This window comes from Scylla paramamosain, chromosome 40 (genome assembly GCF_035594125.1).
Source record: "Scylla paramamosain isolate STU-SP2022 chromosome 40, ASM3559412v1, whole genome shotgun sequence".
In the NCBI taxonomy this organism is placed as follows: domain Eukaryota; kingdom Metazoa; phylum Arthropoda; class Malacostraca; order Decapoda; family Portunidae; genus Scylla; species Scylla paramamosain.
The window spans coordinates 14148006-14164103 of record NC_087190.1 but is presented as its reverse complement, the minus strand read 5'-3'; the positions used below and the strand labels follow the sequence as shown (position 1 = coordinate 14164103).

The 16098-nt window shown below is 45.6% G+C and overlaps 1 protein-coding gene and 2 long non-coding RNA genes across 3 annotated transcripts in view; all 3 read right to left on the bottom strand.

Moving 5' to 3' along the window:
- Positions 1–2650: 2650 nt before the first annotated feature.
- Positions 2651–6409, bottom strand: LOC135092531 (uncharacterized). The gene is made up of 3 exons (XR_010262908.1): positions 5036–6409; positions 3930–4050; positions 2651–3496 (listed from the first exon to the last, which is right to left on the bottom strand). It is a non-coding gene; the product is annotated as an uncharacterized LOC135092531 (long non-coding RNA).
- A 1448-nt stretch (positions 6410–7857) lies between these two features.
- On the bottom strand, positions 7858–10169 carry LOC135092530 (uncharacterized). The gene is made up of 3 exons (XR_010262907.1): positions 10035–10169; positions 8588–9106; positions 7858–8102 (listed from the first exon to the last, which is right to left on the bottom strand). It is a non-coding gene; the product is annotated as an uncharacterized LOC135092530 (long non-coding RNA).
- A 4211-nt stretch (positions 10170–14380) lies between these two features.
- The window catches only part of LOC135092529 (integrin alpha-PS2-like), a 73242-nt gene continuing 71524 nt past the window's right edge, over positions 14381–16098 (bottom strand). Inside the window, 1 exon segment of the mRNA XM_063991121.1 lies at positions 14381–14920. The gene's annotated coding sequence lies outside the window, so the exon portion shown is untranslated.

The window sequence follows — 16098 nt, the reverse complement described above, 5'->3', positions numbered from 1 at the left end:
GTGACGCAGAACACGCAGAACGCTCGCCAAGTTTCCATGGTACCATAACAAAGATGCCATGATATCCCCTCTGTCTACCTTGTTTCCCTTGTTCTTCCTTCCTTTCCCTCCTTCCTTCTCTCCTTCCTCTCATCTTCTCACCCCTACCATTACCATCACGTCTACCCTTCCTCTTCTTCCCTCCTTTCCTCCCTCTTCCCTCTCCTTCCTCGCCACAACCACAACCACCATCCTTCCCTCTCCTTTCCTCCTTCTTCTCTCCTCGTCTCTCCTCACACCACCACAACCACCATCACCACCACCACCATTGCCATCACCAGTTGACGTGATCAGAATATAAGGCAGAAAATTATAGTTTAATTGTTTTCTTTAATCATAATAGTAATAGCTGTTCTTTCTCCCTTCCTTGATTACATTTGCCTCCCCCCTCCCATTCCCTCTTCTACTCCTCTCCCTTCTCCTCCCTCCCCCTTCTACCATATCCCCTTTCCTCCCATTCCCCATCCTGTCCCTCCCTTCCTTACACTCTCCTTTCTCTCTCCTCTTCCTTCATATCCCCCTCCTCTTCCCATTCCTTCTCTCTCTCTCCCTCTCTCTCTCTCTCTCTCTACCCCACCGCCATCTCCCAATCTTCATATCCCCTGCCTCCCTCCCTCTCTCTCCCCCTCCCCCCTCGACCACCACCACCACCACCACCTCTACTACCACCACCACCACGCCTTCCATTTCACCACCAGCCATTCATCCTGCCAACACGCTGACCGCTCCACCTGCTCCACCTTCACCTGCTGTCTCGGCCTGACGGGTGAGTCAATACAGTGGAAGACAGGTTTGAGACGGTGATGGGAGAGAGATGGGATAGTGTGTAATAAAGTCAGGTTAGTCAGGTGATAAAAGATAGTTCATTAAGCCTGCCGCAGTGTTATTAGTGATGGGACGGGGACGGGATAGTGATGGGACAGTGATGGGATGGGTAGTGTACAGGAAAGCTATATAATGCATTGAAGGAGTGACGTGTGACCAATTAAGTGGTAAATGATAGTTAATGAAGCCTGTGACAGTGTTATTAGTGATGGGACGGTGATGGGACAGTGATGGGATAGACAGGCTGTACTAGAAAGCTGTATAATGCATTGAAGGAGTGACGTATGGCCAATTCACTGGTAACGGGTACATAATTAAACCTGTGACAGTGTTGTTAGCGATGGGACGGGATGGGACGGTGATGGGACAGTGATGGGATAGTGATGGGATAGACAGGGTGTACTGGGAGACTCTGCAATGCATTGAAGGAGTTCCGTGTGGCTAATTAACTGGTAACAGGTAGTTAATTGATCCTGGGACAGTGTTATTAGGAATGGAACGGGTATGGGACAGTGATGGGATAGTGATTGGATAGACAGGGTGTACTGGGAGGCTCTGTAATGCAATGAAGGAATTCCGTGTGGCCAGTTAATTGGTAAATGACATATAATTAACCTTGTGATAGTTACATTGCGTCTTCTCGGCATCAAAAGAGTACTGTAATGCAACATCAGAATCCACCTGCCAGCGAGTGTCATTATAAGCGGCAGATGGATTAATTAAACCTATAATGAGTAATGTAAAGGTTAATTCAGTCTTTCAGTGGCTGTGGTCATGTTGTTCACTGTCATGGCGTCTTTCCAGTACTAGTAGAATACCGCAATGCAAGGTTACAATATATTATAGAATCCATGTCTTGCCAGTGACGGTGTAATGAGTGACAGCTGGAATAGATGGTGTTTTGATAATGTGGTTGTGTGTGTAACTGTTACGGCGTCTTCTTAGTCTTTATAGAACTTTCAAAATCCACGAATCACCGACAGCGTAATTAGCGATCATTGGAATGGTTAGTTTCAGTACTCGTGTTTCTGTGTTTAACTATCATGGCATCTTCAGTCGTAATAGAATCCTGTAGTGAAAGTTAGCGTAATTTCTGAAGCAAGTGCCAGACAGATGGAATAATGAAGCTGTTTCAGTGCAGATAGTTTGATTTACCTGGTGTGTTTGTCGTCAATGAAGCCTGTAACAGCTCTATGGCGTCCCCAGCAGCTTAACATACTGTAGTGTAAGATAACAGCATAATTCACAAGCCAATAGCAAGGATGGAGGAGTTAATGCTGACTCAGTGCACGTGCTGTGAGTTTGACGGCTGTGGCGGTCTCCCAGTCAATGCAATGCTGCGGTACAAGATAATAGCGTAATATCTGAAACCACGTGTCACAAAACAAGATAATTAACGATAGATAGAGTAGACATAAGTGTTCTAGTGCATGTGGCGTTATGTTCTATCGTTAAGGCGTGTTTTTAGTCTTAATATAATGCTGCAGTAAGAATCAACGTAATTTCAAAGGGTGCATATCAGTAACTGCAAGAAGAGTGAAGGATGGATGAGTTAAAATCTTTCAATGCTTGTTAGGTTTTTCATTTTTTTTATCTATTTTCATAGCATATTCTCGGTCCCTAAATACTGTAGCGGAAGTTAACATTATGAAGAGCGTAAATTCAGAGGAGCGTAAATTCAGAAATCGTGTAATCCCAGAAAGGCGTTATTCGTGGTTTCAGAAGCGCAGGATTCCACAACCACGAAGCATAATAAGTAACAGATGGGGTAATGAAAGCCTTCAAGTGCCTATAACTTTGCTTATAACTTTATTTCCTGCTCCGTAAAGTTATATATGGTTACATCAATAAACACTCACCATATAGTCAAACTGCCCGAGGTTCTTATGATATACTGGAGTTCGGGTATACGATCTCCAAACCATTATAATATATCTATATCTCTTTACTCCTAGAAGACATTATGTTAAACCCTCGTATGTTGAAAGTTATGTTAGGAACCTTACGTAAAGATTAATATTCTAAGTTGAGAGAGAGAGAGAGAGAGAGAGAGAGAGAGAGAGAGAGAGAGAGAGAGTGGTAGTGGGAGTGGGGGAGAGGGTTTGTGCAGGAAGCCATCAGACCTACACGTGGCGGTCCCTGTACTGTATACAACATGCCTGCCTATTACAACCTCTCAGCCCCGTCTATACAGGTTTAGTCAAGCTATCTCTCTCTCTCTCTCTCTCTCTCTCTCTCTCTCTCTCTCTCTCTCTCTCATTAAAGCTCTATCAACTCAGATGATAAATAAATTGATTTGTTTACATAATGAATTACGCGTGTAATCAGAGAGAGAGAGAGAGAGAGAGAGAGAGAGAGAGAGAGAGAGAGAGAGAGAGAGAGAGAGAGAGAGAGAGCCTGAGCCTTATTAATTGCGACAGTCACGTCAGATTTCTAGTTACCACCCCCTCCTCTCCCTCTCCCTCTCACTCCTCGCCCATCAGTCTTCTCCGGAAGGCGTGAATCTGTATATCTTGAATCACTTCATTGGCTAGGGCGGCTGAGGCGACGTACGGGCTACCAGGGGAGGCGTGGGCGCGGGTCGGGCAGGTGCGGGCGGCCGTGGGTGTGGAGCTGATGACGCCGCGCCTTCCTGAGAGAGAGAGAGAGAGAGAGAGAGAGAGAGAGAGAGAGAGAGAGAGAGAGAGAGAGAGAGAGTTTTGATGAGATAGTGAGAGGTTTGTGAGTTTTAGTTTAGTCCTCCTCCTTCTCCTCCTCCTCCTCCTCCTCCTCCTCCTCGTCCAGTTACCTTCATTCTCTTGTTTTCTTCTCCACCTCGTCTAATCATCATCATCACCTTTTCCCTCATTCTTCCTCCTCCTCCTCCTCCTCCTCCTCCTCCTCCTCCTCCTCCTCCTCCTCCTCCTCCTCTTGCACTCGCCTTCCTCCTCCTCCTCTTCCACCTCCTGTACTAACCTCCATCCTCTGCTCTTCCTCCTCCTGCATGTGCCGCCGCCTCTTCCATCCTATCTTCCTCCTCCTCCTCCTCCTCAACCTCCACTCATCTACACCATGCCCTCACTCACCTCCATTCTCTCCACCACCACCGATCGCCACCGCCTCCTCCATCCTGCACGGACACAAACACGTCTTGAAAGAAGGTGAGGCCGCCGCCCAGGGTCACCTCGGCTCGCCACGCCACGGGACCTGACCAGCGGCGGGGTGTTAGGTTATATTAATGTTCTCTGTATTGCAAGGTGTTAGTATTCAGTTTTAGTGAATATTGGTGTTACTTTGCTTTCCTCTCGCACTCTATATTGGTGATTTTTGATGTTTTGTATTGCAAGTTAGTGTGTGTTTGTTTATCATCGTGAATATTGAAGAAAATGGTATTTTTTTTAAGAATGACTGGCTAGCTGATAGACTGGCTGACTCACTGGCTGATAGATTGACTCTCTGGCTGATAGATTGACTCGCTGGCTGATAGACTGACTGACTGGCTGATAGATAGATTGACTGACTGGCTGATAGATAGATTGACTCACTGGCTGATAGATAGATTGACTCACTGGCTGATAGATAGATTGACTCACTGGCTGATAGACTGACTGACTGGCTGATAGACTGACTGACTGGCTGATAGACTGACTGACTGGCTGATAGATTGACTGACTGGCTGATAGACTGACTAGCTGGCTGATAGACTGACCGACTGGCTGATAGACTGACTGACTTGACTAGCTGACGGACTGACTGACGGACTGGCTGACGAACTGATTAATTAGACTTTCCCTACCCCTAACTAGACTCCCCTGCCCCTGACTAGACTCCTCATCCCACTGACTAGACTCCCTCATCCCACTGACTAGACTCCCTCATCCCACTGACTAGACTCCTTCCCCACTGACTAGACCTTCCCCCCACTGACTAGACTCTCCCCCACGGACTAGACTCTCCCCCACGGACTAGACTCTCCCCACGGACTAGACTCTCCCCCACGGACTAGACTCTCCCCCACGGACTAGACTCTCCCCCACGGACTAGACTCTCCCCCACGGACTAGACCTTCCCCCCACGGATTAGACTCTGCCCCACGGATTAGACTCTGCCCCACGGATTAGACTCTCCCCCACGGACTAGACTCCATCCCATACTGACTAGACCCCCTGAGTAGACCCTCTCGTGGTCTCACCTTTCAGCCCCCTCAGCAGGAGTCTTCCGTTGAGAGTCCTGACGGCTGCGTTGTCCCTTTCCCCCTCCAGCAGTGACCAGGCGGGCGGGCGTGGGGGGCTGCCCTGCACGGGGGAGGGGAGGAGCACGGCGCCGCCTCTTGGCACGATGAAGCACTGGGGGACCGGCACGACGCGGTACGAGGGGGCGAAAAAGTGTAGGTGTGTGGTGCGTGTGGCTAGGCGCGTGTTTCCATATGCAAGCGTGCACGTGTAGCGACCCGACAAGTTTGTAGAGAACCCGCGGAATATTAAAAAGGCGAAGGGTATTGGATAAGCGCCCGACACCTCGTATACCTCGCCCTCGCCTCCACTCACGCCCATGCCCGTGCTAGGTGGCTCCGTGCTCGTGTAAGGCGGGAGGGACATGCCGTCAGGGTCAGTCCAGGCGACTCGAAGCGGCAGGCGGAGGTTCGCAAAGCAATAGATGAAGCCGTTCTGTCCCTCGCGAATCACTGACAGACTCCCGTTCATGATGGCGAAGGTGGGCAGGTGTGGGTAGTGGCGGTGGTGGAGGTGGTGGTGGTGGTGGTACGCCTCTTGCTGTAGCTGCTGCTGCTCGCCCACCACCACCACCACCACCGCCACTAGCACCACCATAACGATTACTGGAGATATGCGGCGGCGACCACCACCACCACCACTACTACTACTACTACCACCACCACCACCACCACCACCACCACCACCACTACTACCATTACTACTGCTGCCGCCACCACCGCCGCTGTTAGACCACCGCCCAGCCATTGTTAGTAAAAGAGTTAAAAACAACTATTTTTTCCCCTCGGCTAATCAGTACAATTTTGTTATTTTCTCTCTCAGTTCCTCTAAGTCCGATATTTTTTTTCTTGTGGTAATGAAAATTTTTAAACGGTGATTTTTAATTTTTTTTATAACTTCTTTCTCAGCTCAGTTCTTTTCTTTACGGATTAAAAAGTGTTCTTGTGTTTTCTTATTTCTTCGAGTTGTGACGGACAAAGTTGCGTTAATTGCGCTGTTTCTTTTTTTTGTTTCTTTGTGTCTTGAAACAATCACAGAATCCGGTTTTTTAAGTTAATTTTTCTTTCGCTATAAACTTTTTTTTCTGACTGGCCGAGTGTCTGACTGATAGTGACTGGTTGGCTGGCTGACTGACTGGCTGGCTGGCTGACTGGTCGGCTGAGTCAAGTGTGTTGCAGAGACGATGGAAGGAAAGAGAATGAGACGGAGAGAGAGAGGAGGAGGAGTTTGAAGCGAAGAGAAGAGTAGGAGGGAGCATGCGCGAACTGAGAGGAGGAGGAGGAGGAGGACGAGGACGAGGACGGGGGAAGGAGGACGGAGGAAAAGGAGAACAAGGAGGAGGAGAACGAAAAGTCAACCAATGATAAAAAAAAAACAATCATTCTTTACACACACACACACACACACACACACACACACACACACACACACACACACACACACACGGAGGTATGTGAGATTATTAATACTGTTCCGAAGTCTACCTGTCCCTCACTGCATTGTCCAGGTGTTCCCGGGCGTTAGGAATTCAAGTAAAGAGGTGACAGCAAGGAAGAGGCATTCTCCGTAGATGTGACGTGAAGAGCCGCCTTGTCTCCCGCTGTTCATTACCTGTTGTGGTCTCCTTTGTGAGTCTGTCTAGTGTGGCCAGCGCGGTCATTCATGCTGGTGTTGTTAGTGGTGGCACTTTTCCTCTAATGCTGCTGTTGGTAATCTTTGTTGGTTTCCTGTTACTGATTTTGCTACTACTACTACTGTTATTATTATTGCTGGTGATTCAGCTGCCACTGCTACTATTATTACTTCAATGCTGCTGTTCTTTTCATTGCTGCTGCTGCTGCTACTACTACTACTACTACTACTACTACTACTACTACTACTTATGTCACCATCACCATCACTACAGACAAACATACTACTACATCACCACTACTACAAACATACTACAACCCACCACGCACGCACGCACGCACGCACTTTCTGTCACATTGGGCACCAACAAAAGTGTCTTAACTCTCAAAATCTTAGACCGTCACTGAGTTATTTTCACATTTTTCAATCACCGCATTCTTTTTTTTTACTCGTTCATTACCAACACACACACACACACACACACACACTCACACACACACACACACACACACACACACACACACACACACACACACACACACACACACACACACACACACAAGGTTGAAATGGGTTATGTAAATGATACAAAAAAAATAGTTTCCCCTTACAGATACCTAATGAAATAGAGATACTCGTATATCTGGAATAGGTGACACAAAAACGGTAGATATGAGGAAATAAGAGGAAAGTGTTTGTCTTCCTCCTCCTGCGAATTCAGAATAGAGCCAGCAGCATAGAGATAAAGACATCTGGAATAGACGAGATAGAGAGATGAACGAAGAGATGGTTGGAATAGATGAGATAGAGAGATATAAACGAGAAAACAAGAGTTGGTATATGTTCGTCCTCCTCCTCCTCCTCCTCCTCCTCCTCTTCCTCATGCTGCTGTCGTCTGTGTTTCACGTGTACAAGATTTATCATCAGTTTGCAGTTAGAGGAAAGTTATTTGTGTCCAAGTTACCCAGGAGCGTCTCTCTCTCTCTCTCTCTCTCTCTCTCTCTCTCTCTCTCTCTCTCTCTCTCTCTCTCTCTCTCTCTCTCTCTCTCTCTCTCTCATCTCCTATTTCTTTATTTTCCTTTATCAGTGTGTGTGTGTGTGTGTGTGTGTGTGTTGATTAATAAGGAAACACAAAAAAATACGAACAAAAAAATACGAATTTGTTTATTATATAACATGAGAGAGAGAGAGAGAGAGAGAGAGAGAGAGAGAGAGAGAGAGCAAATCAGAATATTACACAAATAAATTTTCTTCTCGTGTTGCATATTCCATTGTTTTTTTTTCTCCTTATTCTTCATTATTCATCTTTTTTTCACTCATTCGTAGAGGTCGTGGCGAAGGTCGAGGAGGAGAGAGAAGTGGGTGTCATTCTTGTTTCCTTTCAATTCTTCGTCGCTGTTGGAAAAAAAGAGAGAAAAATATTGTATGAAGAAGAAAACAAGTAATACGTTTGTTCTTAGAGAGAGAGAGAGAGAGAGAGAGAGAGAGAGAGAGAGAGAGAGAGAGAGAGAGAGAGAGAGAGAGAGAGAGAGAGAGAGAGAGAGAGAGAAACTTGTTTTTGATGAAATGAGGAAGGGAGAGGATGGAGGGAGGAGATGAAGGAGAAGGAGTTAGGAGATGAGGAGGGGGAGGAGGGAAAGAGGGAAGAAGGGAGAGAAGGAAGAGAAGAAGGAAGGCGAGAAGGAAGGAATGGAGAGGAACAAAGGAGGGAAGGGAGGAGGAAGGAAAGGAGGGAAAGGGAGAAGAAAAAATGGAAGGGGTTCTAGGAAGGGACTTAATTTAATATAGTGTTGCAATTGATTCTTACCCCCCTCTCTCTCTCTCTCTCTCTCTCTCTCTCTCTCTCTCTCTCTCTCTCTCTCTCTCTCTCTCTCTCTCACCTGGGAAGTTGGATCTGATGAATTCGTCTGGGATGAGAAACGGCTCCTCCACATTGCCTTCCCCGCCACCCACTTCCGCTCCACTCCCGGGCCTGTCCACTCCACCAAAGTCACCCCCTACTCCACCAAAATCACCCCCTACTCCACCTACTCCACCCAGATCACCACCAAAATCACTTCCTGGCCTATCTACTCCACCAAAATCACTTCCTACTCCACCACCATGCACGTGTCCACTCCCTGCTCCACTGCCGTGCCCTTCCCCCTGATCCACTCCCAGGTCTCCGTGGATATGGCCGCCCTCTTCTGAAGGGTATCTACTGGGCGGGGAGTAGTAAGAGTAGGTGGGGTGGGGCTTCTTGTAGTAGTAGTAGTAGGGAGAGTAGGAAGGGCGCCTTCCCCAGTAACCCCGGTGTCCGTAGCCGTAATGCCCCGGGACTGCCTCTCCCTGGGGCAGAAGACACGCCAGCAGGGTCGCGAGGAGGAGTGACGGGAGGAGGAGGCGTGGCATGTCTCCTGCTGGTGGTAGTGGTGGTGTGGTAGAGAAGGATAGATTAGTCTCCTAAACCACACAGGAAGGACTTACTCTTCACACTTGCGTACAAGAAAGCACCAGGTTCTAAAACACTTCTGCCCCGCACCGCCACTACTTTCCGAAGGCTCTAGTGGAGGTGGCGCTGGTATTTAAGTGTGTGTTTACGGCTCTAGTGACAGATTGACGAGATTTGACCGGGTATCAAAGTTCATGTTCTGAAATACTTGTGCGCCACACCACCTCTACTTTCAAAAGGCCCTAGTTGAAGTGACATTGGTATTTAAGTGTGTGTTTACGGGTACTCTTGTAACAGATTAACAAGATCAGACTGGGTATACTTAGAGCTATGTTCTGAAACTGCGCCGCACCTCCACTACTTTCAAAAGGTTCTAATTGAAGTGACACGGTTGTTTTTTTTTTATGGTTTTTAAGAAGTATCCCATTCAGTCCTCGTTCTTTCATCTACACTTCTGCTTCCAAATCAACAAAAGTACAAAAAACAGGTGTGTCATGTTTCCTTCTTTTGCTTGCCTCGTCTGAAGGAAAACACCAACTGCTTCTAAACTAATAAAAAAAAATAATAAGTAAACGAACAGATGCATCTCGTCATCTTTCCTTGCATAGCTTCTAAACTAATTCACAAACAGCAATAAATATGAAACCAGGTATATCATGTTACCTTTTCCTTGCTTTCCTGGTCTTAAGAAAACGACAATTTCAAATTGACGGATGAACACAAAGAAATCGGTAAAAATCATCAAATAAATAAATAAACGCAAAAAGCAGACAAATTACCTTGTCTCGCTTTCCTTGTCTAAACAAAAACGACTATTTCAAATGGACGGAAATTAAGAAATGGGTAAAAATCATTGAATAAATATATGCAAAAAACAGATACAACAAAATAGTTACCTTGCCTTGCTTTCCTTGTCTAAACAAAAACAACTATTTCAGGCTGATGGATGGGTGGAAGTGTTTGGCTTCTTTCTCTTCGACGTCTCGGCAACAACTGAGGAGACAGCGTCGGGTCCTGCCTTTATATACGCAGCATCTTACGCCCTGGGAACTACAGAGGAAGCTGCCCTCCCGCCTTGCTGCGTTCCCTCATTTCCACCTTCCCTCCTTCCCGGCTTCCTCCGCCTTCTCTCCAGTCTCTCCCCGGGTTAGCAGGTGCAGGGAAGGAGGGAAGGATAAGAAGTATGGAGGGAAAAGCCACACGCTGGAGGGAAGTAATGGACACAGGTGTGTGTGTGTGTGTGTGTGTGGGTAGGTGGTATGTAACCAGGATGTGTGGATGAGAGAGAGAGAGAGAGAGAGAGAGAGAGAGAGAGAGAGAGAGAGAGAGAGAGAGAGAGAGTTTTTAAATACATGGACGTGAATCATAGTAGGTGGTGTTCCCCAAGGTGATTCTCTCTCTCTCTCTCTCTCTCTCTCTCTCTCTCTCTCTCTCTCTCTCTCTCTCTCTCTCTCTCTCTCTCTCTCTCTCTCTTTCTTTCTTTCTTTCTTTCTTTGTGTGTGTGTGTGTCTTATATGCAGATTGATTTTTACGCTCGCGCGCGCACTCACTCGTGTGTGTGTGTGTGTGTGTGTGTGTGTGTGTTTCTCATACTAATCTTCGTCCTCGTCTTTCTCCTCGTCTTCCTCTTCCTCCTTTTCCTCGTCTTCCTCCTTGTTCTCGTCTTTTTCCTTCTCCTCCACCTCCTCCTCCTCCTTGCCTTCCTCCTCCTCGTTTTGCCTTTCACCCAATCATTTCTGCAAAACCGGTCTTCTATCCTTCTCTTCTTTTCCTTCTTATTCTTTTTTTTTTTTCGTGGGACAGACCTGCATGTTTCGTTTTTCCCAGTTTTTTTTTCTTTCATTCAATATACTTACAACGTTTTATTCTTATTTGTAGTTTTTTCGGGAAAGCCCCCAAAGTTTACCCCAACCTGTCTCGTGATGGCCTTCACTCCTGGACGCCAGCGGTCATTGGGCGTGTGTGTGACTCAGTCTGATAATGAGAGGAAGGGAAGTGTTTAGACGGTGGTGGTGATGATGATGGGAGGGAGGGAGGGGAAGAAAGAGGGTGAGGAGGAGGAGGAGGAGGTGGTGGTTATGATCCTTTTTCTAACTAATCCCCCACTCTCGCTTCACGGTAACAGCTCCACACCACACACCATGCTTGAGACACACCCACATTCTTCACCACACACTTCACACTTACGCAGGACTATCCTTCCCTTCAGCAGTAGTTCTTATTCATTTGCCATACTAGTTCGTTTTCAGCTTTGCCACACTCACAGCCTCGTCCTTGTTTCTAACCACACAGTATTCATCTCTGGCTAAGTCTTCGGATATGACACTCTTTCATGCAGGAATGTCCAAGCCTTATGATCATCTATTAATATTATTAGTCGGGTTTTAAAAAAATATACATAATTTTTTTAATGCCTTGGTCACGAGAATTTTTCTTTTTATGCCTTTGTTACGAGAGATTGATTTTTTGTGCCTTGGTTACGAGAGATTGTTTTTAACGCCTTGTTTATGAGAAATTATCATTCTAAATAAAATAATATACTCCTAATACGATCCAGGGAAAGTTAAATACTGCTGTGGTATACAAGAGTTGATCATTAATAGTAACCTCTAATGCAGTCCAGGAAAAGCGAAGTGATGTGGTATAAGAGTTAACCGTTGATAAGATGCCCCTAAATCCTTGACAAAATATCTCTAATGGAATCTAGGAAAAGTAAAAGATGTTGTGGTGCTTAAGAATCTCGGTGTCGGAAGTCGTGACATTCCTCGCTGGCTTCCATTGTCATGTCCTTCAGTCTTCGTTTTAGTTGTCACATTTACTAAGGAGGTTAATTCTCAATAAATCGGTAAAGACTGGGAGAAAGACATAGAACAGTAAGATTTAGTCTACAGCAGATCACTGTTTAGTTTCCCTTAATCTTCAGTTTTCTGTTTATCAGTTATTACGTTTGGCTTATCAACATATCGGTGGGTTTAAAACTAGGGGGAAGACGCAAAACAGTATGATTTGGTCCACATCGAATCACTGTTTAGTTTCCCTCGATCTTCAGTCTTCTGTCTATCGGTTATCGTATTTAAAAGGGGATTGTCAAACTATTAGTGAGTTCAAGACTAAGGCAACACGCAAAATACGTACAATTTAAGTCTACAGAGTATAACTTGACTCCTGAACACATGTAATATGTCCGCTTCCATATTGGCCTGTATTCAGAAACGCTCTGTACTCTCACCACAACTATTTTCCAAAGCCACAAATTATTAGCCGGGTTTTTAAGCGATTCTCTTGTTGATAATATACAAATCACGCAAATGTCACCAGAACTGTATAAACACTTTAAAATCACTGACTTCATTTAGACTTTATAACCTTTTGAAAGGGGTGGAGATGCGGCGCTAGAGTGTTTCAGAGTATGAGAGGAGTTGAAGGGAAGATGGAAAACAAAGTAGGATTCAGTTTACACCATATTCAACCACCAGAGTACAATTAGACTCGTGATGTGTACACTTAGGCATGCAATACACAGTCAGTAACCCTTGGAGTCTGGTAGAGGCTTCGCGAAGGCCACCCTTCATTTTCCTATAGTGTTGCGAGCCGCGAAGTGGGAACTGGGAAGATTATTCTCGTCTTCCCCCTTCGTCGGCATTCTTGTGTTGGGCAGGTGTTTCCGTTCTTGACCTGTGTTGCTGTTGCTATTCATTTATATTTATCCTCAGCTGCCGCGTACAGCTTCTTGACTGTTAAGAGAAAAAAAAATGTAACTAGTATAATAAAGCAATTTTCTCGTGTATCTCCCATCAGCGCCGCAGTCTCGCCTTCATCCCTGCCTGACCAATGCTTCCAGTCTTCGTAATATGTGTATGTAATGGTTCTATTTATTAACCTACCTAGTTATGGCATCCATGATACGAGCTAAACTGTTATTGTCTTTCTCTATCGACGCATAATCAGCTGTACTAGGTTCCAGTTTTACTATTATAGGCTACGTAATGTAATAGGCTACGTAATGTAATCAGCGCCGCAGCCTCCCCTTCATCACTGCCTGACCAATGCTTCCAGGCTTCGTAATGTGTGTATGTAATGGTTCTATTTATTAACCTACCTAGTTATGGCATCCATGATACGAGCTAAACTTTTATCGTCTTTCTCTATAGACGCATAGTCAGCCGTACTAGGCTCCAGTTTTACTATTATAGGCTACGTAATGTAATCAGAGCCGCAGCCTCCCCTTCATCGCTGCCTGACCAATGCTTCCAGGCTTCGTAATGTGTGTATGTAATGGTTCTATTTATTCACCTACCTAGTTATGGCATCCATGATACGAGCTAAACTGTTATCGTCTTTCTCTATAGACGTATAGTCAGCCGTACTAGGCTCCAGTTTTACTATTTTAGGCTACGTAATGTTTATTTCTTTTCCTGCCCAGTATCTTGCTCCTGCCTGGTTAATTTCCAAGCTCCGTACATTAAAAAGCTTTATCTCGTAAGAACAGTTCTCTCATGAGTATTTTTATGTAAATGTTAGTAAATTATACACTCACAATCATTTCACTTTCGTCATGCATCGTGTAACTATTCCATTCTCTCTTGTAGATCTACGCGGCGCTGTCCTGTCGATCGTGTCGCGTCTCCCAGTCGCCCCGCCGCCTCCCACCATGGACGCCTCCCAGTTTACACAACACAACATCCAGGCAGCTAATACTCTTCCCCACTCTGGCAGCTAATACTCTTCCTCACTCTGTCTGATGAATTCCTTAGCTCGATAACGGTGTATTGTGTTAGTGAAAGCAGACAAGGGTATTACTGCAGAATTCCGGAAGTATATCTCAGTCTATTTCACCACCTTGGTTCTCTTACGTAATATTAAATTTTATACTAATTGTTATACGCGTCATTGTCGTTGCTATTCATTCTTATCTGTTCTAATGTCACATAGCTCCTTCACTTAAAAAAAAAAAAAAAGAATAAAGAATAATGAAAGGTAATATACATATATGACAATGCAGTGTTTTTGTTGCAGTGGAACGGTGGGGATGCTGTGCTGTAATAACACGCTACGCTGTGCAAGGTGCGGCAGGGAAGGTTGATGTGATTGGCTGGCTGCACTGCTACACTCGGTACACTTACACAGGCTGAAAACACTCAATACACATTACTCACTCACTGCTGGAGGCGTGTACCAGCAGTTTTAAGTGACATGCTCCTTGCTCTGCTATCAGTCAGCGAGGGATGAACAAGACACGTGATGCAAGTTCTGACGTTTATTTTGAGATAAGTCGTAGATACACAGGGAATAAATCATGTCTAAGTAATTCTAGGTACTCAGTGGGATGGATCAGCGTGGCGGAGAGCTTGGCAAGACAAAGGGTGATGAACGGGGAGCGGGGAGACCCAGCGGATAAACCCACCCAAGCCTCCCTCACCACCACTTGTCCTGCCACGCCAACCACGCCGCGCGGCTGTCCCCACCACTAAAGTTCCCTCCTCGTACAGGTACCCATTGCACCACTACCTCTTGCACATCGCCACTGCTAGTGTTCCCAGTCCATGCACTACACTACAAGCAACAAGACTCTATCTACATCTTCGCTGGTTCGTCAGTTACTGCCCTCGTCTTCTCGCTGCGTCAAACCTCTCTCCGCCGCCAGCTTCTCGTCACCACCTCGTCCTCTCGCCGCCACTAGATTCCCGTCACCGCCTTGTCCTACGCCAAGCCCCGCGTCACCATCTCCTCGTCCCACTGCCAGCCTTACGTCACCTCATCGTCTCGCCGCCGCCTCGCCTAGCTGTGGTGGAGACGTATTATTCAAGCGGCGCTGAAGAACAAGCACTTTTTTTTTTTATGTAGGAGGGACACCGGCGAAGGGCAACAAAAATCTAATAAAAAGATAAAAAATAAAATAAAGGTCCACTGAGAGAAGTGGTGGTCAAAAATTGAAGACCTGCATAAGAGATTATTTAGAAATGAATTGAAATTAAGGAAATAATGTAAACACAAAGAAATAAGTAGGAAGACTTTATTGTTTATTCCTTCCACTCTTCCCCTCCCCCCCCCTCTCTCTCTCTCTCTCTCTCTCTCTCTCTCTCTCTCTCTCTCCTCACCACAGACCCACAGGATGTCCCCCACAGTATGTTTACGAACCACAGGCGACTCCCACGGCGTAAGTAATCCATGAGCCAGACGGACACAAATGTACTACTTATACTTTACACTTTCAGCGCCTGCAACTCCGCCCTTTCTGTAGTACCTTTGTCTCTGTAGTGAACAGCCCCTTGTCACTCGGGCAGATGAACACCAGGTCAATGTGATTCATTCAGTCCAGTACACATACCTTGAATATTATTTTATAACCCCAGGGACAACATTATGGCTATGGGGAAGTTTTCTAATGTAGATAACCTACCAACAGTACATACTAAGTCCTTTTTCAAAGATTATTACTCGTATAACAAGGTTAGATTTTAATAGCCCGAAAAACAAATATTTGATAACAGTTCTTTATATCCCTGATTTTATAATAAAATGAATGGAAGTTTATCCCTGATCTTGTAATAAAATGAATGGAAGTTTGACTTTCATAGATAACCTACCAACAGTACATACTAAGTCCTTTTTCACAAAGATTACTCGTATAACAAGGTTAGATTTTAATAGCCCGAAAAACAAATATTTGATAACGGTTCTTTATATCCCTGATCTTATAATAAAATGAATGGAAGTTTGACTTTCAAAGTCCACATACTTAAGGATCACACTGAACAACTTGTAGGCACTGCCGTGTTTCTGAGCACTGCTAAGCTGTACACTGCATTGAATCAATACTGGCCCAAATTTTCCCCTCCTAGGCCAGTGAGTGCCCTGCTCACTTACAACTCGTACCTTTAACAACAAAGTCCATCTGGCCAGCACACACTGAAGCAAGCAGTCCACTGAAATCATTACTTTCAAAACTAACAGGCAAAC